General features: G+C 41.8%; 1 protein-coding gene across 1 annotated transcript in view; it reads right to left on the minus strand.

The window, feature by feature from the left end:
- Window positions 1-7477, minus strand: part of FAM114A1 (family with sequence similarity 114 member A1) — a 132811-nt gene extending 125334 nt beyond the window's left edge. Inside the window, exon 1 of the mRNA XM_081053101.1 lies at window positions 7451-7477. The gene's annotated coding sequence lies outside the window, so the exon portion shown is untranslated. The remainder of the gene's footprint in view (window positions 1-7450) is intronic.
- Between the last annotated feature and the right edge of the window lie 312 nt (window positions 7478-7789).

Here is a 7789-nt window from a genome sequence, read left to right on the forward strand (position 1 = left end):
ATGTGCATAGTAAAAATTATTTTTAAATGTCTGAATTAAAATTCAATGGGAGTAGATGATAAATCCATTCACATTTCCCCAAAACATGTCAATATGACCTTTGCCCTTCACTTCTTTGCTCCAGTCCTATTACTAGTGAAGACTTTCTGGATGGCCTAGTTGAAAATGGTAGCACTCATTATCCATCTTTCCTGCTTTTTATTTCTCCACAGCATTTGCCACCTTCTAGATTACTGTATTATTTTTCTATTATCTTGCATATTCTCTGTCTTCCCCCACTAGAATGCAAACTTCTTTAGAGAGATTTTTGTCTGTTTTGCTCACAGAAGTTGTCTCCACCTCTGCCTGGAATAATGCCTGGCACATCGCCACTTTCCAAGTATTTTCTGAAGGAAACAGAGTTTGTCTGCGGACCCTTTGCTGATTGGCCCCCTCTGCTCTTCTGAAGTCCAGCAGAACAGCCAAGACTGCCCACGTCAGTGTCAGCCCTCGTTGTCATAAACGAGAGACATAGATGGTACTCGTCAGGAGCATTCCTCACCTTCAATAATTGTATATTTTCTTACACTTTCTGGGAGCTGCCATCACTGCATTGTCTCTGCCCCTCCCCACCCCCATCTTGGGCTCTTCTCTTCACTTCTTCCTGTTGGCACCTGCTTGATCTCAGGGTTTGCTGTGGGTAGCCCTTGCACTATTTCAGATTTTGGGGATTATATGGATCACCACAAATGGGGTTTATAGGTTTCCCCCATCTCTGTCCCTGTTCTTGTTGTATCAGATTTTCAAGAAGAAAAGGGAAGTGCTGGGCCAATTAAGGCCTCTGCCTTAGAGCCCTGCCTCCTCCCCTACACGCAGCTCCTTGGAGGGCTTTCCTGGAATTTTCTAAGTCCTTCTTAGGGCCTGGTACTGTGAGGACTGGCAGTGTTCTCAGAGCAGGATATCCCTGGCCCAGACCCACACCCAAGTGGACCCTGGTCTCTATTTTATAGTCATAAAATACCTTTGGGGTATTTTATGACTTTCTACCTTGCACATGAGGTCAACAAGGTATCCTGAGGCACTTTGAAATTCATGCCTACGGGGCCCTCTCAGAGACTGGTGGTTGGGCCATTAGAGGTGAACAGTCCAGTAAGCAGATCACTCCTGCTGGCCAAAACAGTGTGGGATCACCCAAAACTGAGCCACCAGAATGGTGCTGACATGATGATTTGGGGTGACTCTCATGTTGAACACAAGATGACTTTAGGGGTCTGGACTACCAACAGTTTACCACTAATCCTTAGGCTTGACCTACCTGCGTGGGTCTGTGTCCATTTGTGTTTTGACTGTGGTGTCACCTCTTGTCTATAGCACCTGAGGAGGGCATACATGGTGGCAGATGTCCGCTACCCTGCACTCCCGCTAGTCCCCCAGCCTCTGGCATCCAGATGATAACTGCCATTGCTGCAGGCTGTGCCATGTATTAGGTTTTCCTTCAAGGATGACTTTCAAGACTGAACACTAATGGGCCTCTTAGCCAATGTCCTGTCTTGCCTCCCATTGACGTGCTAACATTGTGCTCTGCCTGTCTGAAGCCATGCTGATGAGGGAAGGACATACCTGTGGGAGTGGGACTGTGCCTCTCTCTTCACGCATGGGCCCCTCACTTACTCTCCCTGCTGGTGGTCCCGTGTGGAAGGCAAGGATTCACTCAGCATCAAAAGTTCCCATTCTAGGAATGCAGTGATTACCACCTTAAGTCCAAGAGAAGACACAGCTGGAATATGTCTTGTTCTATGCTTACTCCATAAAATTCTGAATGGTAAACTTAATAGGACCAGGACACAAGAGTCAGTTCTCATTTTCCTGTATACTTTGGGGAAGACTTGCATCAGCAAAGCCCAGGACCAACCTTTGAGGGACAGTGATTGCAAGGCAGTGTGGAGGGATGATGCAATGCCATGATGAACAATGTAACCAGCATTACAGACATGATATTAGGGAACAACAGAAGCAAGGAGATTAATACTGTTTCATGTAAACAGGTTCTGAAGAGCCATGTCCTTGTGGTTAATTACAGCATTGCTACCATTTTCTCCTGTGGGAGATATAAAATTAACCAGGAAGAGTGCATTGGACAATGTCTGAAGAGATGGTTCCCAGATTTGAACATGGAGAGATGGTGCTTGGACCCTACCAAGAATCTTTCAATGCACCGACTGGACAATAAACAATGCATAAGTCACTCTTCTCTACCCATCTCCATTAATAAGTTAGGAAACCTCACATAGTTCCTATACATTTGGAAACACTTTAAAATCAACTTATTTATACAGACAGAAACCCTGTCTTGCAAAACAAAATTTTTTTCTGGGGTCCTGCACACCCTAGAGACAGCTCTGAGGAGAATATCCTGGCTTGTCCACCTAGAACATATATAGCTTATTTCTTGGTGGCACAAGGACTTGCTTCAGTTTCAGAGTAAGTCATTGGCAGTAAGACGGTTTTGGTCTCGAGTGCTAATTCACAAGTGATGCAGGGAAATTCAGTGATACGATTGATGGGATAGATTGAAACAGGCAAAATCTAGTACCATAATATTAAGGTTATTGGAAATGCCTCCTATGGTTTTTATTTTTAAAAAATTGAAAGGAGAAGAGGCATTTCTTATTTTATGTCACGGTGGGTAAAGTACCACATTATTAAGTTCAGTTCTCCCCACTGAGGAAGTTAGATCCTTAGTTGTGCCCGGAAAGTTTCTAAACCTAAAGACCTGAAGTGTTTGACTTCCTGGCAGCAGTACCTTTGGCCCTGAGAAAAAACAGACCAGAGAAAGATGCTGGCAGAAGCTGTAGCAGGTTAGCTTTAATAGTCCATTCAGAACAAGGCCTTCTTTTCATTCCAAGACTCACTAGCCCTGAGTCCCTCAATCTCCTCTTGGTTCTTTTATTTCTGGAAAAAAGTTGAATCAACCTCCATGGTGTTTGTAGTATACTGGCGTTGCGTGTCACAATACAAATTGCTAACCCTTCTTGAGGTTTAAGTGTGTCAGTCAACATTCTAAGGCTGACATGAGTTATTCTTGTTAATTCTCATAGACTGTGAATTTTATTATTATTCTCATGTAACAGATAAAGTACCTAAGGTACCAAAAAGTTAAGGTTCCAGGGCTAATAAATGACAGAAATCCAAAGCAGTCTGATGAGAGCATGGTTTTCTATCTACTTTGTTATGCTGCCTCCCAAGAGCTTCATAATGAATTATTGTTGTTTTTTTTCATATTTCAAGTCACCCTGGAAACACTTGTTTCTGCTAAACCCTATTCTTGGAAGGAGGTTACCTTGTTGCTTAAGAACCATTCTCATCATTTAGAGTGTAACCAAATACTGCCAGTCCTTACCAGCCTGTGGCTACAAAAAAAGCATATCAACATCAATGACCCCAAATTCTTGCTCTTGTCCCCACCTGCTTAAGTAGAATGTGCCCTTCCTGCAAAGGTCCTCATGAATGTTTCCATGAGATCTGAAGGAGACTTTCTGGTACCTCACCAGCAAGTGTCAACTACACACTCACCTTCTGGCACCACCACAGTCTATTCCACTTTAATTACCTCCAGTGGCAAGACCTGAAGCCTTTCAAGGTCCTTGAAAGAGCCTTGCACATTGCTGAATGAAGGAGCCTTCTACAAGATGCTAAGGTCCATACTAACAGTGTTTGCTCTCAATAATCCCAAATCCATTTATCCTTGAGGTGAGGAGCCATGCTAAATTCCAAGCAGTGGTAGGTTTGATATCTCTCTTTTCAAAACTGGGTGTCAATGTTTCAGTGTTCCACCACAATGCTAGGATCCAGACTCCCAGGGAGTCTACATGCCCAATGTCCCTAATCACCAGAGAAATGCAGACCCAAACCACAACGACATACCACCTCACACCTGTGAGAGTGGCTAGTATCAAAAAGACAGACAATAACAAGTGGTGAGGATGTGGAGAAAAGGGAACCCTCATACACTGCTGGTGGGAATGGAAATTGGTGCAGCCACTAAAGAAAACAGTGGGGAAATTCCTCAACAAAATTAAAAGTAGTTCACTACCATATGATTCATCAATGCCACTTCTGAATATTTATCCAAAGAAAACAAAAAGCACTAATTCAAAATGATATGTGCACCCACATGTCATCACAGCATTATTTACAACAGCCAAGGTATGGAAATAACTTAAGTGTCCAGTGATGCATGATTGGATTCAGAAGTGGTGGTACATATATACAATTGAATATTACTCAGCCATACAAAAGGAAATCTTGCCATTTGCACCAATATGGACCTTGAGGGCATTATACTAAGTGAAACAAGTCAGACAGAGAAAGACAAATTCCATATGATTTTACTTATATGTGGAATCTAAAACAAAAAATAACCTCCCTCCAAACCAAGTTCATAGATATAGTACAGAGAACTTATTGGTGGTTGACAGAGGCAGGAAATGATGGAATGTGGGGGTGGGGAGGTGAACTGGGTGAAGGGGGTCAAAAGGTACAAATTTCTAGTTATAAAATAAATAAGTCATGGGAATGTGATGTACAGCATGGTAACTATAGTTAATATTGTATAGTATATTTGAAAGTTGAAAAAAGACCAAATCTTAAAAATCCTCATCACAAGAAAGAAATTCTCATCACCAAATCTTAAAAATTCTCATCACATTGTAACTATGTATGGCGACAGGTGTTAAGTAAACTTATTATGGTGATCATTTCACAACATATATAATATATATATTGAATCATTATGTTGTACACCTGAAACTAATATAATGTTATATGTCAATTATATGTCAATTATATGTCAATTAGGCCTCAATTTTTAAAAATTGGAGGCAAAAATCAGACAATCCTACCAGTGCTTAGAGATTGTTTTTAAATGACATAATTTGAAATCTAATTTTATATTAAATGACTGTTAGAAAATAGATAAATAAACCTTCAAAAACAAAACTGCAAGTTATTATTCAATTGGATGCACATAAATATACATTATAAACCACCAAATCTATAAAATAATGATCAATTAACTTTTTTAATAAAAAGTGACTGTGGTTATATATGCAATCTTAGAAATTTTCATAATTAGAGGCACCAAAAATGAAAACACTGCATAGTCATTCTAATAAAAATAGTACCATTAATATGCATAATCAACTTAATAAGCTTGTGAAATTTTACTATCACTATTATAACATGAAAATTAAAAATTCTGTTCATTTTTAAGACATCAAATACCCATTTAGGCTCTTTTCTGTAATATTTTTTATGTGTGTGAAAAGTAAAATTGAAGAAAATCACTAAATCTTTTGATGCTTGATAATAAATTTATGAGGGTGAAATTGTGAATAATCAGCCAATTGGGCAAAAATAAATTTTGGTCCTTTGCTGTTTCCCATTCCAGTTTTTGTATAGTCTCATTCCAGGATTCAAAATTATATAAAACTATTAATTATAGTCACCATAAAGTTGTGTCATATTTTGTAGCCTTTACAATTTATATAGCAAATTTGAATTAAAATGTCAAAACACTGTATTTCTTTAAAAGTTCAAAAAAATCAGCTCCCCCAAGACAAGTATGTGGTTGATATTATCAAAACAAATAGTTGAACTACATGTGCTACACAAGATTTAAAACAAACTTTACCAAAAAATAAAAAAATTTCTGTCCTCAAAACTGAGTGTCAACATCTCAGCATTACAAAGCTGCAGTGCTGAAACCCAGTCTCACCAAGCATTTCACGAAATCACCCCTGCCCTCCATGGGAGCTCTAAACCAGTCCAGGGGGCAAGAATAGGAAACAGCACCTAATGCCTTACCTTGTCCCTCTTTCTTCCCACTTCTCCTTTGCAACCCAGAAAATACTTCCCCCCTCCTACCCTATGCGTATAAATGGGGAAGTTCACCCAAACACCCAAACTTTTATTCTCAGTTTGGGTTCAGCTAGAATACCCTGCTACATATTTTATGCAAATTGGATGGGGAGTTTTCCCCCTAAGAAGGCCCCGGAGAGGATAGAAGTGGGAAATTCACTTCACTGTCAGAACTTGGAGAAAACTTCCAGCCAGTGTCTTCCTTAGCCTTTACAAGCAGGAAGTTGGATAAGCTTTACATTAAACTGACATAATAGATAAAAATAGGTCTATTTTGTTTTTAATCATAAAATCTCTCTGTCTTAAAATTCAGCTTCAGGCGCAAGAATAAAAAGAGCAAAAATAATATATGGTAAAACCAAATGTCGTGCCGGGCGGCATGCGGGGTCTCTGGTCCCGCTCCCCACATAAGAACGCAGGACATGGTGAGGCCAAAAAGGAACACCCATGGAGCCATAGGTAGGGGAATCATATCACTATATTCTTTAATTAGGCCTTCTCACTGGCGGCATCCGCCTCTCTACAATCCTCTCCTGCTAACCCCCATCCTCTTTTTTTGCTAGCATAGCCACAACAGTTATATTAGTGGCCAATGGCTTACGGGTTACAGCTGACGGCCATCTGATCACAGTTGATGGCCATTTACTACCCGAGCCAGCACCTTTCCATGTGAGGCCGAGAGCCTGGAAACTGCTTTCTGGGGCTCTGTCCCCACACCAAACAACAACAAAGCACAGTGTGTGTGGGGCGGGGGGGGGGGGGGGGGGGGGGGGGGGGGCAGCTATACTGCAACTTCTCACTTTGCAGTATGCATCCAGCCTTAAGCAAAGGCCCCATAGACGTCAAACGCCCAGCACTGGGGTTAGAAGCAGTTTCACTTGGTTGGTTGCTCCCCACCCGCCCTTCTGCTGTGGAAAGCAGAAGTTCATGGTTCTAAAATAGAGCCCATTGTGCATGCAAGAGTACACCATCAGCAAAACCTCTCTTCCTGTGAATCCACTTCAATTCTCAGGGTGGTGGCCCTTTCCAACCCATTTATTACATACAAATGTAACCAGAAACCCTGACTTGGCCTCTAGAAGGACGAAGCCATGGAATGTTTGCTAAAGCACTTGGTCACTGAGTGTTTTGTCAATTCTGCAATAAATTCCTGAATGAACCCTCGTGTCAGAGAAAGAATGCGCAGGGAAGAACCGTTCTGACCTTCTCCGCAGCTCACCTCCACTGGGGGGGGGGGGGGCACCGCTCCATCACAGTCATTCTTCCGAGGGCGGTAATGCAAGAGACTCGTGGGATTGTTAAAAGAAAGCTGCCCTGGTTTTCACTTTGTTGTTGTTTCTCATTTTTCTTTCTTTCTTTCACTAGCTCCGAAAGGCGTAGAATGAGGCTGCTTTGCGGGTCTACTTAATTCCTACTCCTGTCCCAAATCAGAAACAACTGGAAAACCAATTGGAAACAATGGAAAATTGCTGAAAGCTAGAACTTTGCTGCAGCCTGGGCATCACCTGAGAGCTTGTTAGAAATACAGAATTAGGCTCCCTCCCAGACCTACCGAATTAGCATCCGCATTTTAACCAGCTGATTCGTGTGCACAGTTAGCTTTAAGAGGCACCGGGAAAGAACGCGTTAAAAAAGAGCTGCGGTCTCGCCTCCAAGGGCGGGCCCTTCTGTGAAATTTTGGGTCGCAACGCCCCCTTGTGGTTACTTTAGTAGTTGCTGTTGAGATTTCCGGGGACAAGCTGCATCTGGTTAGTTCATTCTTCGCTGGAGGAAAACTCATGACTACTATCCAGACATCTGGAGTTGGGTTTCTCTGCACTACGCTGTCAGTTGAAGAGATATGAGCCCTCTTCCAAGGATGCCTTCTTCCCGAGCTTAAGATGGCAGAAAG

Source organism: Rhinolophus hipposideros (genome assembly GCF_964194185.1).
Source record: "Rhinolophus hipposideros genome assembly, chromosome: 1".
Lineage (NCBI taxonomy): Eukaryota > Metazoa > Chordata > Mammalia > Chiroptera > Rhinolophidae > Rhinolophus > Rhinolophus hipposideros.